Genomic DNA, 19,373 nt, shown 5'->3' with positions numbered 1-19,373 from the left:
GGAGGTGGGGGAGGAACTTTCAAAGCATTGCTTTCTTTTCCCAACAAGTGTGGGAGATTGCTCCTGCTCTGAGCTCAGGTGCCAGGACTCACCAATTTGTAAAAGGCGTGGTACCTTTGAAAGCTACTCTCTCCACTTCAAGCTTGAACAACAAAAAAATGTCATTGAATATTGAAGTTTGGAAATATGTCTTCGATATTTCAACAAACTCACTGAAACTCAAAGACTAACAGATCACAGTAAACAGTTTGAGACAATGTGGTACCATAGCAGTGACCTGTGAGAATAATGTCCTTTTTTCTCCTCTGGAGAGAATAGTTTATGTGGGAGAAAAACTGCACCTTTATATGAAAAAAAAAAAAGTAGCCCTCTGGAAGCCACATCTCTAGAAATCATAATGGGAGTTTTTCATGTTTGAATTCATTTAGAACCCAGTCACATTCCTGTTGACTCTTGTCACCATGGATACCCATGGCAGGCTACCCATCTCTCCTCATTTTTCTATAAGTTCACCTTTTGGTTTCAACAAAACCAGTGGTTTTCTTCTCCTTCTCACTCATGGTCTCTTCCGTCAGACGAACACGTTTTTCATCCTTCTCTATGTCACGACACACGTCCACAATCTGGAGAACATTGTGGTTTGCACTCAGTTCCAGCGCACCAATGTTTATATGAACACAGTCTTTCAGGAAATCTTCAGCAAGCTGTCTTCTTTTGGCCAAGTTGCACTCCACCTTAGGGTTTGCCTGTCGGGTCTTAATCTGACCCACAATTTTCCTTATTTGGGTTCACAGCCCATATCAAGCATTCTATCTGCTTCATCAAGGACAAGGTAGGTGGTGGTTCTCAGATTGTTTTTCCTACACTCTAAGAAGTCCGTCAGTCTTCCAGGTATTGCAATACAGATTTCCACACCTGTCTCCAAATCACGTACCAGGTATCTGTGGTCCCTTGGGAGCACAACCAGAGATGCAAGTAGACATCAATCAGCATGAGAATCCAGCAGCTACTTGTTGCACCTGTTAGGCCAGTTCCCAAGTCGGTGCCAGCACCAAGCAAATAGGCCCATCACCTCTCTCTAGGAATGGCTGATGATGGATGTGCACACTGGAAATAAGACAATGTTTTCCCAGATCCACTCTGTGCTGTTCCAACCATATCCAATCCACTTTGAGCAACTGGCCATCCCTGAGCTTGAATAGCAGGGCTTCAGTACAGTTCTGTCTTGCAATCACGTCCAGGACATTTTGCAGGGAAGTTTGCTTCATAAAAATTCCGAACTGGCTTGGGGCAGTGTGACCTCTAACTGTAATTTCCTTGCTTCTGTATGTCTCCACCTCTTGTACCGTGCACCTAGCCAAATCAGGGTGTTCTTGATTAAAATGCTTCTCAAATTTGAGCAGCTCATCAAGATTCCACTTCCTTTTAACTAGTTTCTCCCCAGGGTTCCCAAATTTATTTCCTGATGGAGGCCCTGCCCTACTTCCTCCAAATCAAGGTGCACTAAACCCTGGATCCAACCAGGGTCTCGGCAACTCAAATATCCTGACATGGTGTCAAATGCTTGCAGCTGGCAGTGAACCAAGTGGAAAGAATCCCTACAAGGAGTCGTTGGAGGTGGTTTTGGTGACAGCTAAGCCTTGCTGGGGAGGCAGGGGTGAATGTGCGGTGGTGACAGGAGCCTGAGATGCTCACCTAGAGACGTGTGGAAATGAATGAGGTTCATAATATTCTTTATACTGAGATTCTACAAGTCACCTCTAGCAGTTTCTTGAAAGTATGCCACATGAGTTTTAGATTATGTAAAAAATAAAAGCAGATTATAAGCCACAAAGATCTTTTATTGTTTTCTTGGCATGAAATAGGTGGCTAGAAAACAATGTCCCATTCTCGCCAAGTCCAGCTTGAAGGGATGGGTCCTGAAGTGCACTGTTTCAACATTCAGGGATTCCTATTTCTGATGCCCTGATGAAGTACTTTCAAGAGATTATCACCCCAGAGCAGTATAGGTCTGGCCTCCAGTCATGTTCTCTTGAACATTGGTGCTCCTAGTGATTCATTGAAAGAAAGTGGTCAAACATCCAATCCTACAGGTGTCTTCACTTTTCTTTAACCTGATCTCACACATTTCTGACTCTTAACCTTTTTGGAATTGCAACTCTAGCTAGAACACTTTCTACCTTTCTCTCCACCTTTCAGACCTTGTACCAGTTATCTACTGCTGTATGCCAAACCAGTCCAAAATGTGATGGCCTAAAACAGTATCCATTTATTGAGCCCAGGATTCTGTGCGTTGGCAATTTTGACTGGGCTCAGCTAGCAGGTTCTTCTGTTCTGAGCCGGGCTCACTGATGGCTCTACTGGGGACTGACGAGTCTCAGTGGCCTCAGCTGAGACAGTTTACCTCTTGAAAAATATGGTCTCTTTTCCTTCATCAGGCTTAGCCTGGGCTTATTTATGGCAGCTGCACATATTCCAAGAGAGTGGTTAGAAGCAAACAAGGCACCTTAAGGCCTAAGCTCACAACTGGACCTTGTCACTGCCACCATTCCAAAGCCAGTCAAATTCCAGGGGTGGAGGAGTAGATTCTTAAAGCGAGGAGCTGAAAACTTGCATTGTCAAGGGGCAGAGACACAGGAACGGGGAAAATTGAGGCCATTTTTGCAAATTATCCACCACCAAGAGAAAGCATCCTTTGAGGTCCACATAGCCCCTGAAGCCATCTTTCTTAAATACTAGACACTCAGCATGACCACACCCATGGTGCACACCTCCTGCATTTGCAGTCTGTGTCATACTAACTCAGTATTGATCGTGTTATTTTATTGAGCCCAAATATTTCTGTTTTACTCCAATCTCTCCAACTAGATTGTAAGCTTGTTGAAAAGCAGACACCATGTTTTCAGTGTTCCCTTGTTTGAACCCAGTTTGGGGCACATGTCAAGCACTCAGTGAATGTCAGCTGATTACTTATGGACTGGTGTGTAATGTATTCACCACAGGTTACTACATTACTGCTTAACACTGTCACAGAGAGATGGAATTCCAGGCAATAAAAACAACAATAAAAGTTTAAAATACTGGCTTAGAGAGTCATTAAATGCATACATACTCCCTCTTTTTATCTATGATTAAACACAAGCTGCTTTTCATATTTTAAGGCCTTTTTTAATGTATTGTTTTATGTCCTTACTTTACTCCCACATCTTCTCCTACTCCTCTCTCAGCAGAGTGGTCAAGGGTAATTCTTGTCGATATTTCCTGTGCAAAGGTAGGCCTTGTTAGAACAATTCAGTACTAAGAACTATTTGCACATGTGTTTCATTTCAATTCTTGGAGTCCTCATTTTCGAGGGCACCCATACACTGGAGGGATGTTACCCTCTTTGGCCCTTTTAAGTGAAGGGGAAATAGCACATCTAATAGGATTAATGTATGTTTGAGAGAAGGTATGAATAATTGTTCAGAGTGATTAAATGCTCTTCAAAAAAAGAGACAATTTAATTTGTCCATACCATTGTTCTAAAAAGACAAAAATAAGCAGGTTCATTCTTGTGAGCATCCTAAAACCAGGCTTCTTAAACTTCAGTGCGCATCTGAAGCATCAAAAAGCTCAGCTTGCCGGCCCATCCCAGAGTTTCTGAGGCAGAGGTCTAGGGTGGGGCTCAAGAATCTTCATTCTAACAGTTCCCAAATGATACTGATACTGCTGCTAGTGGAGAACCACACTTTGGGAACCACTGCTGAACCTTTACTAGTAGATTTATAAACTCCAGTCTACATGGCACAATAACACTATAAACATGTGTAAACAGACTTCGACACTATATTCAGATATTCAATGTCCCCTTCCTCGTGAATTTTTCACATTCCAATTTGGGGGGGCGGGGGAAATGTGGGTTGCCTGTTTGGTTATTAGAAGGAGATTAAAATGAGCAAACTTAGTCTGACTAGTTAAGGAGACATGCATGACTACCTGTTGGTCGTAAAGGTGAATGCTTCCCAGAGAACTTGTCTCTGTGGCCACTTGGAACCAAAATGAAAACTAGGGATCAGAGCAGTTGTCATGTTACCTGGGGACATTTCATCTGCTCAAGCAGGGAAAGAACAGACAAAATTATGCAGGTAGATGTGAAATATTACTTTATCTAGTTAAGAAAATCTGAAGAAGGAAGTCCTTAGTGCAATGGTAATCTGAAATGGTTATCCCATCCCCAGAACGTATATCTGATTAAATGCTTCTAAGTGATGGTTGTTGAAGGGACAGAAATCCACAGAGGCGCTGGTATCTACTTCATCATCATTGACACAATAGCACACAGAGTGCACACCTCCAGCCATAAATCATGTAACAACTGTGCTCTTGGTCCTGGAGTCCTGAATTTGCAGTTGCTAAAAGAAGCCTTGCTTCCTTAGCAGCCTATCTTGGAGCAGACACAGAACCCAGAACAATTTAGACACAACAAATTAAAAATAAGCTGGGCTTGAGAGAAGAGCAACATAAGAAGTAGTGAACTGTAGACTCATAGAAGCCACCCATCAGAAGCAATGTGGCAAAATGTCTCAGTTGAAATAACGGAGATTTTCTTGCCAGAAAGTTAAGGAGACTTCATTAAATATTGGCCACAAAAATAAATCTTCAAAACCTGGGCCAAGCCCTTTGAGTCACAGACACTGGAGGCCCTGGTCACTTCCATTCACCCTTCTATACATCTACCCACCCATACTTCCATCTACCCATCCATCCATCCATCCATCCATTTCTTTAATCTATACTTACAATAGTGTAATATGCAAATTGGTCAGGATGCCATCACATCATGACCAATCAGCAGGAGGACGGGGCAACAAGCTACCTGTGTCAGAGAGCTACAGGAGGGTGGGGCAGTGAGCTATGAGCAGCGGAGAGCTGTGAGCAGCAGTGGGTGGGGTGGCCAGCTGAGGCAAGCTGCAGCGAGGTACTTGCACATGGATTCGTGCACAGGGCCACAAGTTATATAATAAAAATGGTAGTACTATGTAGCATAAGGCAGAAATGCAGAGATGAAAGGCTCCTGCCCTGAAAATTTTCAGAACTTAATGAAATTCTATAGATTTCACATATTTGAGCTCAGTTGGGAGGGAGAAAAAAATAATGAAACCAAGAGAAATTTCTGGTGTTGTGTGTGTGTGTATGTGTGTGTGTGTGTGTGTGAAATTCAAGACATCTTTGAACTTTGTGGCAAATATGGATGATCAAAAAGCCTCCTTTAGGTTCACTTTCTTAACCCACCAAACAACAGCCCTCACCAGCCAACCAAAAGATGAGCATTCATTGAACATTTGCATTGGACAATATATGTAAAATTGAGGGACATAATTGGCCTGGTGTCAGATTCCAATTCTGCTATTTATTAGCCCTATAACCCTATTAAATAAGCATAGTTCCCACTTTATTTCACAGGACACTTGCAAAGAGTAGAATAGATTTATATATGAAAATTCTCTAGAAACTCCATCCTATACAATAAAAGTGTAATATGCCAATAGACCGAACAGCAGAACAATCAAACAACCAATCAAAGCATAATATGCTAATGATATGCTAAGGGTGCTCAACTGCTATGATGTGCACTGACCACCAAGGGGCAGATGCTCTGACCAGCAGGTTAGCTTGCTGCTGAGGTCTGGCTGGTCAGGACTGAGCGAGATGGGCCGGACACGCCCTTGAGCCCTCCTGCAGTCCCTTCCCAGCCTGATCATGCACTGGTGGGGTCCCTCAGCGTGGCCTGCACCCTCTCACAATCTGAGACCCCTCTGGGGATGTCTGAGAGCCGGTTTCAGCCCGATCCTGCAGGCCACTCCCCTTGGGTGGGTGCCAGACGCAGAGTTTATGGCTGGTGAGCACTGCTGCAGCAGCGAGAGCTTCTCCCAATTGGGACTGATTGGGCACGAGCCCACGGCAGGCACAGTGGGGTTGGGATGAGCAGGAGCAGCAGGTAGGAGCTGCAGGCAGCATTGGACTGAGGTTTTGGCCCGATCCCTGCAGGCCATCCAGAGGGACCCCACCCATTCACGAATTTGTGCACCGAGCCTCTAGTTGTTATATAATATGCAAAGTGAATAAATGATATGTTGCCCTCAAGAATCATCTAACCCAGTAATGAAGGCAGCATATTTTGAAAATCGCCTTAAAGTTGGTCATACATCTACTTAAATAGCCTTATTGTCAAAAGCTCATTACTTCCCAGGGATACTTAATCCATCAGTGTGAAGGAGGGGGATCAATGAGGGGGGAAAGGGGTGACATCTGTAATACTTTCAACAATAAAGATAAATTTCTTTAAAAAGTGTTTTTATATAACAGGCTTTAAGATATTTATTTTAGACCTGGTCATAAAATTCAATTAGTGATTCTCTGGTGTTCACATCAATGCCATATCATTATTTGTTTAGACTGAGTCAGCCATGATTGCTGGTCTGGGGCTGACAATCCTGTCTCTCCCATCATCTCTCCCATCTGTTTGCATGAGTTAATAATTTTTTGAAAGGGGATTTTTGTTGGTGGTGGAGGAGGTGGGGGTGTTCCTGTGTGTGTGTGTGTGTGTGTGTGTGTGTGTGTGTTGCTTTCTAAAGGAGAAAGGTGGTGATTAAGGAAGAAACAGAAGAGGAAGGAGGATGGAAATCAGGGTGGAATGGGATGTGTCCCCCAGGCTGGCTCAGAACAAAGGCTTGTGTTTCTAGGGACAGAACCACAAGTAAAAGCTGAAGTGGCCGTTTTATGAAGAAAGTTATATAATTTAAAAGCACACACCATGCATGTTGCTTTAAGATACAGGTGAAAAGTTAAAAAGCAATGTGAAAGTGCTTTCCATTTTCTGGGAAGAAGGACCACTGTGGATGTGTCCTGCAGGAACTAAGGGGGAACAAGGCAGCAGTGGGAATGTCACCTCACTTGTCAGAGAAGTGGGAGAGGAGTGTTCTCATGGAAGTGCCTCTTAAGAAAGAAGATAGAACAGAAGAATAGCAGATTTCGTTCCCACACATGTGTGGCAGGTCCACCCCACCCCCACCCCCAGTGGGAATCCGAAGCCACTACTAAGGCACACTTTGCAAGAGGTGGTGGGGAAAGGTGCATATCAAGCTAAGATCCAGTAATTATACCCATGTACGCTAATGAGCTAGAAATACAGATATCAATGTTTATATGATTTCCTTGGTACCCTCCTTGGGAACAATGAGGTGATAAATATCCATGCTATGATTAGCATTATTAACTAACTAGTGGCACCGTGCAAGGATTCATGCACATTGAAAGGAAATTGGGAACCCAGGCCCGCGTGTCCTGGGAGTTTCCACGCTCCCTGAGCCACCTGGAAGTCACGTGGGGAGTCTGACCTCCCCGCAGCTTCCTGAAAAAATATTTCCAAATGTCTTTTCTGTAGCCAGGGTGGTGCCTTGCAGGCTGGGAGGTCCCCAGTGAACAACTTGGGCCGTGCTGAATGCTTTCCACCACTCAGAGCTGGATAAGAGATGCTCAGAGGTGAACAATACAAAATTGGGGATCTTGGAGGGAGGGGGTGCTGTCTCCCCCATGCCCCCACCCTTCAGATCCATCTCTCTGACTTTTACCCCGATTGTCGGTCGCCACCTTGTGGCCATTTTTATGTTGCTGCCTTCCTCTGTAGCTCTGGGGCAATAGGTAAGGGATGAGATTTTTATCTCTATGCCCAAGGCAGAGTTCCAGGAGCCTGTCAGTGATATCAGGCTTGTCCTGGTTACTCTGAGTGTCTGCGCTTCATTTGTTCCCTGGAGATTGTATCTGTAGGCTTAATGGGGTATGTGCCTCGGGGCAAGTTCTGGCTGAGCTGTAGGCATCCCCAGGGCTGGGTATCAACACCGCGGGGCAGAGGGGGGGGGCGGGGCAGGGGTAAGGTATCCATCCACAGGAGCTGCCATCTCTGGGCCCGCCCACAGGAATGTGGGAGCCCAGAGGGAGCCCGGATGCAGGCCAGGCCCTGGAAGGGTGCGATGGACTCCACTGCAGACACCCATGGGAGTCTTGCTCATCAGATTGGGATTTCTCACTTTTTCCAGGACTCTCTCCGGAGGTGGGGACCAGTCTGGCTTGGAAGTGGCAGTGGAGGGTGGCTGGAAAGAAGGAGAGAGAGGTGGATCGAGGTCCTGGGTAAGGCTCGTTCTTAATATTTCAGTTCCACATCCAAAGGAACAAGGCAATAGTTTAGGGGTGAAACATGGCCCTGATGCCTGAGGGGGAGTTCCAGAGGGCCGGCCTCTGTACTCTGCTGGTACAATCTGTTGCAAACAAATTTGTTTGCAACAGATTGTACCAGCAGAGTATAGAGGGTGATTTTTCCACACAACTCCCAGTCCAAGTGTGGGGCTGCCTGAACCAAACAGGGATCCAGGAGCAGGTCACGGACCTTTCCAGGAGAGGGGGCCGGGGCCGGGTGGTAGGGGGAATTTGCAAAGGGCTCACCTGCGGACACACATGGGTGTTGGTCATTGGGCTAGACTTCACCAGCACTTGCTCTTGAGATGGGGGCCCGCCCAGGAAGTACGTTTGTGAAGCGCCTCTGTGGGTTTTCCCGAGCCTGCATCCGGAGACCCAGAGGGCAATAGGTAAGGGGTGTGGTGCAGCCACAGGGTCTGAAGGGAGAGTTCCAGGGGCCGGCAACAGCTGATTTGTGGTCATTCTGGCTACACCCCCACCACCCAGGTGTTGGGACTGCAGTCTGTTTGCTGGAGATTGCACCTGACAGAGGCGGGAGAGACTCGTGCAGCCGGCTTCTGGCTGAGTGGCTCTTCCACTGTGGGAGCGCACTGACCACCAGGGGGCAGCTCCTGCACTGAGCGTCTACCCCCTGTTGGTCAGTGCACGACCGGTGGTTCGGTCGTTACGGCCGCTTGCTTTTTATATATATAGATAGCATAAACATACTGTAAGGTAGAAAAGGGATATTGTTATCATCATTTTAAAGATTATTGAGGCTAGTGAATAAAAACCACTTATATTTTATCACTTTTCCTTGAGCACAAGTTTCTCTCTTGTGCCTTATTAGTAGTGTGGTATTATCAATACATAACATATAACTATCCAACAGAAATACGCTACTTAAGATCCTAAGCACATTACATATAAATCTGCTCAAAATTGACTTGAAAATTATATTGTACACTGACATTTAGGAGTAATGAATATGATTTTATTTACATTTCTAGGAACACTTTTTTGGGAGCTTATTGTTGCTTTTACATGTATGCCAAATGTTAAGCAAAAAAGAGGTCTAATGGTTAAGTTTGTTTTGAGTTGTATTTTTCTCAGTAGTAGAAGTAAACAGCATTTTTGCTTTTCCCCCAATTATTCCAAAAGGATTCAATGGCTATTCTTAAAATTTCTAAGAGATTTTCCTTAGGGATGAATACAACCTTGGAGGAAACTTTAGAAAAACATGTAGGAAATGAAATGGTCATATTTGTGACAGATTATTTTTCTAAACCTTATAGTACCAAACACTCCAACTGAGTCAAAGAAAGAAGGAAGGAAAAAGCAACTTATGAATTGTGAGACTCCGAGATACAGTTCTGGCACTTCATTTTTGACAATTTTCATTATTTCATATGGAAGTTCTCATCGCCATCCTTCCCTTGAAAGTTTGAGAAACAGATGGCACCTTCAATCACACAGACTGGAAGCTAATAGACGTTTAGAACTCAGGTGGAATGGTAGTTGGCCTTACTTTGTGCTTCTCTTTCCGTGAGAATAGAATACTTCCAATTTTGTTTGTTTTCTTTTGGATTTACAGATTGTTCTGCTTTAGACAGTTCACACATGCAGACAGAATGACATATGCACTCCTCAACATAAACATAACTCCACAGAAACCCTAATTACTTCTTGTCTGCAGTTATAGTAAAAGTCTCAACATGGTAGAGGCTTTGTTACTAGGTTGAGGGGGAGGGGAGGACAAGGAAATGTAGGAGCCTGAAAAACAAAGACGTAATAAAAAAGATCAAAGCAAAAAAAAATCATGAACTTTCTGCCCTGCTAGTAGGTTTTGCATCAGTTTTTACTGTATCTACTCAAGAAAGAGTGCTATAAATAGAGGCCCAGTGCACAAATTTGTGCATGGGTGGGATCTGGCTGGCCGATCAGGGTGGGGGGCGCCGATCAGGGGCTGGGCCAGCCAGGGGGAGGGGCCTCAGGAGGTTGGGGGGGCCAATTGGGGCCCCGATCGGGCCAGTTGGCCGCCGCAGTGCGCATCATAGCAACTGGTTGTTCAAGTCATTCCGGTTGCTCTGTAGTTCTGGTCACTTGGCTTTTATAAATATAGATATTTTATTATCCACTCCCTAACCTGGGGTTTCATGTTAGAATGTCATATAAACTGACCCCATTAGGTTATGCTTTGGATCGTAGAAAAACACATCAAATGTTAGACCAGGAAAGAATCCTAGTGTCAGCCATTAAGCAGGCTGAGCAGCCTCCCTGCCACTGATTCCCCAAATTAATAAAGCAACAGCTTTCTACTGGTTGTCCCTGTTTAGAGTATGTCATTTGTCCACAGCTAAGATCTTGCCTGGCTTAAGAAATTAACTAAAGTTGGGACATGAAAGAGTTAAAGGCTTTGCCATCTTTTTCTGGAATGCATCAGTGTTGTTTCCTAAGCTCTGGAGTTCCCTGGGTGAAATCCAAAACTGCTCCCCTACACAGGAGTGCAAAGAGAGACCCCAAAAAAGAAGCAGGTTTAATAAGCAAGGGCACTTACATAAAAGACTATAACTCACTTCCTTGTTTAAATGGAGTATATCCTTCAGGAGCCTCCTGAGAAAGGGTACATAAGAGTAAATGTTTTAAGACTGTCCTTACACTTCAGTGACAATTAATCTGTCCGTACACATCAGAGCAATTTGGCCCAGTATAGATTTCTAGGTTGAAAACTGTTTATCCTTAGAAGGTAGAAAATAGGGCTCCATTGTTCTTCCCCAATATTGTTTTTGTGAAACCTGAAGCCATTCTAATTCCTGTTCCTTTGTATATTCCAATCTCAAGAGAAAATAATTACACATAAAAATATGTATGTGTATATAGGTAAACATACATGTGTCTATATATAAATATGTATTTATATTATTAACAAATATGGGATAATGCTACTTTTTCACAAATTATAGTGTTACTACACTTAATTCCAAGTCAATAAAAGTATTTCTGTAAATCCTTGTTTAGGGGTGTTTATTACTCCATTTATATTATAATTTATTTAATCAGTCTTCTATTTATGGATATTGAGGTTATTTACAGCTTTGTGGTATTGGAAACAAATACATGAGAAATATCCTTTTAGCTAAATATTTGTGTAGATTCTCAATTGTTTATTTACTAAGTGTAAGTTGATCAGTAATTGAAAACCAGGAGCTTTTCCCTCATCCTTGAAATGGAAACATTATTTGTTTCATAGACTAGTTTGAGGATTAAATTAAGTAAATCACCTAACACATAGTGGATAAAAATAACTGCTCATTCTCTCTCCACATCCTATCTAATAAAAGGGGAATATGCAAATTAACTGTCACTCCATCAAAAATATGGCGGTGCCCAAAGCCACAAGATGGCGGTGCCCAGTCCTCTCAGCCCCGCCAGAGTTCCCCAGTCCCGGGTGGTGGGGGAGGGCTGCCACTGAGAGCAGACAGTGTGAGTGTTCCCCACCTGGCCGCGGATGGGCCTCTGGGCCACAGAGAGCCTCTGGGCAGTGGGCGCGGAGTGGCCAGGCCCCACAGAGAGCTACTGGCACACGGATTCGTGCACAGGACTACTAGTTTATAAATAATCCTTCTCAAAAGCCAAATCACAATCTGAGTTATGCATATTAGGCTTTATTAAAAAACACTGAAAACATCCTGGCAGGAGTGGCTTAGTTGGTTGAGTTTGTCCTGTGCACCAAAAGGTTGCTGGTTCAATTCCTAGTCAGGGCACATGCCTGGCTTGTGGGTTTAATCCCAATCTCGATAGATAGATAGATAGATAGATAGATAGATAGATAGATAGAGATAGAGATTCTAGGGTAAGTATTTGAACTCTGCACATTTTGCTCTTTGCTTCTGTTTTCATTTTTTTTTGGATCTGGTTCTGATTTTAATATCAGTAAAATCCCATGGCTACATAGTCAAGATGTGAGTTTAAAAGTATTTTTGCACTTTCTAAAATAAAACTAACAAATATTTAAGGAACATATATTGTGTGCCAGTTTATGAGCCTCCAAAAATGTGTTAGTTTATAGCTATACCTCGTTTTTTAAAATACAAAATAGCATTATCTAACTTAGTCACCAACTTTATTTACCGCACTTAAGACTGGCCTACTTTTGGCTATTTCCAAAACTAATCTATCCTCAAAAAATGAATATTTGCTACTCCTGAGTACATTCAAAAGAATGTGATAAGCATCATGGTTAGGTAGAAAGAACAATGAAAAGAGAATCAGAAGAACTTGGTTCAAAATTCAAAGTATTAATATCAACTATATGGCCTAAGGTAAGTCATAATATCACTGAACCCATTTTTTTTCTTCTATAATATAGTGATGCAGGTATCTGACCTGCTAACTTTTAAAACTGTTGATAATACATGCTTCATGCAACAAAATACACAAACCCTGGACTGAGCTAGAAACTCAAAGTTGAGTAGGAAGAACATAGCCCCTGACCCTCCCTAGATGACAGAATCAAAATAAGATTAGGCCTGTGAAAGCATTTAAAAAAATTTTTATGCTCCCAGTAACGAAGGCCACCCCAAAATCATGAGACAATCCAGAACCCAATCTTAAGACTCTTTATTAACTTCATTATTAGTCATGGGAGTAGGCAGTACAGCCGCAGCTGCCCAGCCTAAAAGAGAAAGCATCTAAAATTTACTAAGAGCTAAACCTCCCAATTCATTTCAACAGCTTTCAAAATTCCCTTCTAGTTCAGCAATCTGTTCCCTGTCTCCCACCCATTACATCCCTGAAAACTCTTATCATGGTCTGAAAGGGTCTATCTGGAGGATATACCAGAAGGTGTTGCTTTCTTATCAGACCTCAGAGTGATCTGGTGGTCTGGTGGGACCCCAAGCACGCACTGCTGGCCCAGGGGCGTGTGAAACCCTTCTCTGGGTCAGACTGTAGACTTGTTTACTGCTTACATTCCTGCAGTAAACAAGTTGCATTGTTCTGCATTACTACTCTAAAAGAGGTTACAAAAACTCACATCACAATTAAAAAAGGTAAAAAATCCTGTTTAGCAAGTTAAATACTTGTTAAAAGATGGACAATGATTTAATTAGCCCAAGATGAACACACTTTTTTGTGTTATTATTTAAAGGTGAATATCCATGAAGCTAAAAAAAAATGTCTATTATCTTCCCATTAGCAAAAGGCAAATTATAAAACATGTTAAGAAATGCAGGATACTAAATGTTAGAGAGTGGGATAAACCCAAATAAGACTATTATTCTGGAGTACTGAAAAGAGAGGGGAATGCAGGCGAAACAAAGAGGTGACTATGAGATACACCTTGCTAACCTCAAGTTTATTTATTCCACTTTAAGGTCTCTTCTATCCCAGGAAAATATAAAGCATAGTCAATGTATCATGAGCAAGACCCACTAGGCATACAGCTATCTTCATTTCCCAGCCGTCCTTGTAGCTGACAGTAGCCACCCTGTGACTGACTTTCCAACCAATAGAATGTGAGCAGAAGTTATGTGCATCACTTCAGGCCTTGTCCACAGGCATCCTTCAGGCTGTCTGGAAGGAGAATGATCCCTGGGCTCTTCAGCTTCTTGTGCTGAAGAAAGTGGAGCCTTTATTAGTCTGACTGAGTTGCCCAATGGGAGAGAACTACTCTATTCATCTATTTATCCATCCAATATCATCATGAGAACAAGAAAGAAACTTCTACATTTGAGACTTCACAATATCATGGGAGTCAGGCTCCTACAAATAATAGACTCCAACAGCCATTTTTTAACATTGAAAAAATAGAGCCCTGGCCAGGTGGCTCAGTTATAACATCCTCCCGTACACCAAAAGGTCACTAGTTCAATTTCCAGTCAGGTCAACCTAGGTTGCTAGTTCAATCCCCTTTGGGGCATTGTGGAAGTCAACCAATTGATATTTCTCTCTCACATCAATGTTTCTCTCTTCCCCCTTCCTCTTTCTCTAAAACTCAATAAAAACATATTCTCGGGTGAGGATTAAAAAAAATAGAACTTGTGTTTTGGAAATATTTTGATTCATACAGATGCCACTGAATTTCTTGGGAGGATATAGAATAGTAGTTATTGAATGTGAATTTCGAGATCAAATAGTCCTGAGTTTGGACTTACCTCTAACTAGATGTTGATCAACTTTCTCTAAGTCTCAGTTTTGTTTTGTTATTTTAATATACAATATTAGGAGATTAATAGTATCTATTTCATAGTATTGCTTTTTATCACAGTACCTGTTACATAATAAATACTCAAGAAAAGTTAGCTATCACTATTTTTAAAAATTAAACTGTAACAGCCATTAGTGCTGTTATGAAGTCATTCTGGCTTTCCTTCCAGAAAAGTGGGATTGAATTTCCGTCCCCATGCATTAGAGTTATTTGTACCCATGTGATATATTTTGTCCAATGACATGTAAGTGGAAATGACATATATCATTTCCAGGTGGAAGTTTTAAGAGTCAACATGCATTTAAATACTATATCTTTAAAATAAAATAAAATACTATCTCCTTTTTTCAGCCATAACAATGGCAATGATCCAGGTAGTGTCTACTGTCAACTTGGGTCCTAGAGTGAGGAAAACACCAGCTAACCCATGACGTATATGTAACTCCACCAAGGAATAAATTCTCAGTGTTTTAAGCAACTAGCGCCCTGGCTGGAGATTTGGGGGGTTACTTATTACTGGCCCCTGCTGGCCTACATAGGAACAAATATTCATATGGTTAAGTTAGTTTTAGAAATGGTTCCACTGTTTTATAGAATCTCTAATAATAACAGCTGACAATTGTAGACTGTTCACAATATTCTAAGAACTGCTATGCACTTTACACGTGTTAATTCATCCATTTCCACAATAACCCAATGAGACACCTACAGAATTCTTATCCCCATTTGGTAGGGACGGAAAAGTTCAGTCACTTGTCCCAGGTTACACAGCCAATATGTAGTAGAAACCAGTTTTAAACCAGCCCCTCTGATTCTTGAGGCTGTGCTATTCATCTTGCATCCATTACTTCCTGGTACAGCACCCAGATCCCTGCTGCAGGACCAAGGCTCTCATTCCATCATGTGTCAGAAGCTTTGACTACCAATGGGCTGCTCAGAAGAAAGTCCCTCCCTGGGAATCTCCTTCAAGCAAAAAGAAATGCCTCAGCCAGCCCTAGCCTATGTGGCTCAGTTGGTTGGTCTTTCTCCATGAACTGAGGCATTGCAGGTTCAATTCCCAGTCAGGGCACATGCCCAGGTTGTGGGGTTGATCCCAGATAGGGGGCATGCAGGAGGCAACCAATGGATGTTTCACTCTCTCATGGATGTTTCTCTCTCTCTCTTCCTCTCTTTCTTCCTCTTTCTCTTTAAAAAAAAAGGAAAGAAAGAAAAAAATCAATTAAAAAAATTTTTAAATGCCTCCCCAAGTTAGGCTTCTCCCTGAAGGACTAGCAGAGAATGTTGCACCTGCATTCACATTGCAATTGAAGTTGAACTTGCCTCTTTCCTTCTTTCCTCCCACTGTTCCCCAAAGCATTCCCAATGAACTTCCTTCATGTAAATTTCCACTGAACCAGAACAACAATACTACCTCTCTATATATTCCTACATGTGTACTGAAACATACAGACAACGAATTAACTCAGTGCACAATTGATGGCCAAATGACTGTCACATACCATATGAGTTCAGAGAAAGTAAAGATCCGGGGCTGTCTGGAGGGAATTGAAATAATGAAACTTCTCACGAGTTGATGGAGATATATAATCTTTTACTTTCAAAACTGAACTCAGTACACATCATTTCTCATAAATATCACCTGTAGTTGTTGAGATCCAGAAAAAAAATTTAAGCCCACATATTCTGTATATAATAAATGATAGTTGGTCTTTATTATGACATTTGTTCATGCTTATAAGAAGAAATTGGAAATCGTCTCAAGGTTCCATAACTCATGACTTGGTATTTTTCATCTCTTTCATGAAGACAGAGGTCTCAAGAGGCTGGAAAGCATGAATCTTTATTGTACCAAATATTACATATCTCGTGTTTTAGTTATACATAAGAATACTGTTGAAAACCAATGACTTAAATTGATTTTGCTTTCTAAAAAATTATGAGTAGAACATAAAATTTAAGTCATAACCCATCCACTCTCTCGCACATCTTAACTTTGACACATAATTCTAGTAAAATTTAAAGTGAGCCAAATATTATTTCTGATGTATGTCTTTTATTACAATTGAGTATTTCTTGCAATTTAAGCTCTATCCTAATATCAGTTGTCTACATTTCCTCAAAAGAGAAATATATGTTATAAAATTTGAAATAAGCAGTTCAAGCCAAAAATAAATATATAAATGAGGTCAAATGATAAAACCCAAAGAACCAAAATGGATATATACAATTTACAATAAGCATTATTACCTAGTCTACCTTGATATGTACACATCTTACACAGTGTACATTCTACTTACATATCTTTTCTATATATTAATGTAGATTAATGGTTAATTTTATATAGAGTTCAGGAGAAATTAGATTATTATATTTTATTCTTTATGGATTATTTTAGGCTGCTCAGGACATTATAAGAAATACCATCAACTGGGTGGCTAAACAACATAAATTTATTTCTCAAAGTTCTGAAGGCTGGAAGTTCAAGACTGGGGTGCTGGCATGGTTGGGTTTTAGTGAAAACCCTTTTCCTGATTTAAAGAAGATGACCATATTCTCCATGGATCCTCACATGGCAGAAAGAAAGCAAACAAGCTCTGTCTCTTCTAAATAGATCCAGAGTCATGGAAGCATAGAATAGATTGACGAGAATTTCATGGGAAGGGGGGAGGGAGGGGCAGGAAGATATTAACCAAGAACTTATATGCATATATGCATAACCCATGGACATAGACAATAGTGCCATGAAGGCCTGGGGAGGGGGTTGGGAGTGGGATAGAGGGAGTCAATGGGGGGGTGGAGGTGGGGGAAGGGGACATCTGTAATACTTTCAACAATAAAGATACATTTTAAAAATTAAAAATAAAAGGGCACTAATTCCATCATGAGGGCTCCACCCTCATGACCTAATTACCTCCAAAAGTCCCAGTCTTCAAATATTACATTGGTAATAGTGCTTCAAAATAGAATTGGGGGGAGGGCACAAATATTCAGTCCTTTGAAGATATTTATTCCTATTCTACACCTAACCAAAGAAGTTTTAATTCAGCAATGAAAACTTAATATATAGTTTAAATTATCTGCAGGATTTTCAAAGAGCTTAAATTAATGTGGAGTTTGCATTTACAAAACAGGTAACAAAGCCCTTTGTTACCATCATTTCAAAATGTAAATAAGAATTATGTTCCGTATTGGCCGCTTTAATTTTGTTGCATGCACATTAAATTATGTTAATCCTTCAGTGGGGACACATTTATGCATTCACATTACTACCCATTGAACAATTAATTTATTTTCCAAGGATTATGGACAGGAATAGAAAATATGCAGCCTGTAAATTAGAGGAGCAACTTGAGAGGAACCACTTGGAGAAACCAAAGAAAGAACAGCCAGGAAGAAGAGAAATGTTAAATTATAGACTGTTCTAAAAGAAATACAACCTTTGAAAAAATTGTAAGTTGCCTGAGACAATTCAAACTAATCAAAAATCTACCATAATAGTGGTTCTTACACATGATTAGGTTTAATGCCTAGAAAAGAATTAGCATATCAATTATTTGCAGGTAAACAGTTGCTTTTTCTCCAGGCTGAAGGGTATTAAATTTTGGTTTTCTGAAATAATTTATAAATCTCCCCCCTCAGCAATCTTATTTTATATATAAACTTTGACATATTATAGCAAAGTTTTCTGCAAACTCCCCTCCCAGGTACAATGCCTCCTATATCTAAACCACACTTCTGTTCATTTGTGGTATCAGTTGCTAGATTTCCATCTCATCTTGGTTTATAAAAAGCATATATTATGTCTTTTTATAATGCAAACGCTTCCTCTATCAAAATTAATTTTGCCATTAAAATACTTATGCATAAATATTAAAATATTTCATTTAAAACAAGGTTTTAAAAAATCTATTAAATATAACAAAGTACTTTTCTTACTATGTTTCACATCTAATGAATAATTCTTTTATCGAATCCTGGTATTACCCAGGACAAAATAGTTCAAGTATAGTGTGGACTCCTCAGAGGAAGAACATCTCAAAACTTGTTCTTGACTCTCAACCAGGCACATTCACTAACAACAAACCCTGAGACAGAATAAGTGAAAGTAAGAAAAACAATCATGACTACAGGAGGTATTTTTGGTTAAGGGGATATACTAAACAGAAAGTTATTTCTGCTTGTTTGTTTTTAAAGTTACAAAATAGTTGCTTCTCAAAATAGTTAATAGTATTAAACATCATTAAATGTTCTCATTGATTACAAATGCTCAATAAAAAATGGGAAAACCTCAAATATTTTATTACAGTCAATAATTTAGATAAGGCATTAATCATCTAGGTGTATCTTAGATACAGAAAAAGTTACTCTGCATAATTATGAAAGAGGATGATGCGGCATCTGGGCTCAGAACACAGGCTCCATAGCCAGATTCTCTGAGTTCAAATCTTCACTTCACCACTTCCTAGCTGAGTGACCACGAGTCCATTTATCTAACTCGCTGTGCCTCAGGCTCTTCATATAAGAAATGGAGATGATCATAATGATCCCTACCTCATAGGATTATTATAAGGATTAAGTGTATTAATACATATAAAGCAGTTAGAACCGTGCTTAGCACATAGTAATTCCTCAAAAAGCATTAGCTACCCAATTTTGCCAGTTAATTTTTTTCACACTGAAGTTGACTTACAAGTTTCCCAAATTGTGTGTCCTAGTTTAGACACTCATGTCATCTATTATGTGTACAGATGTTTTCAAAGCTTCCTACCATTGAAAAAATGTATATAACATCTGGACATCAAAAAAATGAGGTGGCTTCTTTGAAAGCTTGGGGATTGTAAAAAAGGGTGACCTACTTACTTTTGGTCTGCGAATAGCCCAGCCTTTCATACCTGAAGTTTAGAACATAACAAATGCCACACGGTGTCACAACACGGCTTCTGCTGCTTGTCAT

At 41.0% G+C, this 19,373-nt stretch overlaps 1 pseudogene across 1 annotated transcript; it reads right to left on the bottom strand.

The window, feature by feature from the left end:
* Positions 1-392: 392 nt before the first annotated feature.
* On the bottom strand, positions 393-19,373 carry LOC307104483 (putative ATP-dependent RNA helicase DDX5; annotated as a pseudogene). Its single transcript has 2 exons — positions 19,280-19,373; positions 393-1,486 (listed from the first exon to the last, which is right to left on the bottom strand). The product of its transcript is annotated as a putative ATP-dependent RNA helicase DDX5 (transcript).

The sequence above is a fragment of the Cnephaeus nilssonii genome (genome assembly GCF_951640355.1).
Source record: "Cnephaeus nilssonii genome assembly, chromosome: 8".
Taxonomy (NCBI): Eukaryota; Metazoa; Chordata; class Mammalia; order Chiroptera; family Vespertilionidae; genus Cnephaeus; species Cnephaeus nilssonii.
The sequence above is the reverse complement of the archived record's forward strand: the minus strand, read 5'-3'. Positions and strand labels throughout refer to the sequence as shown.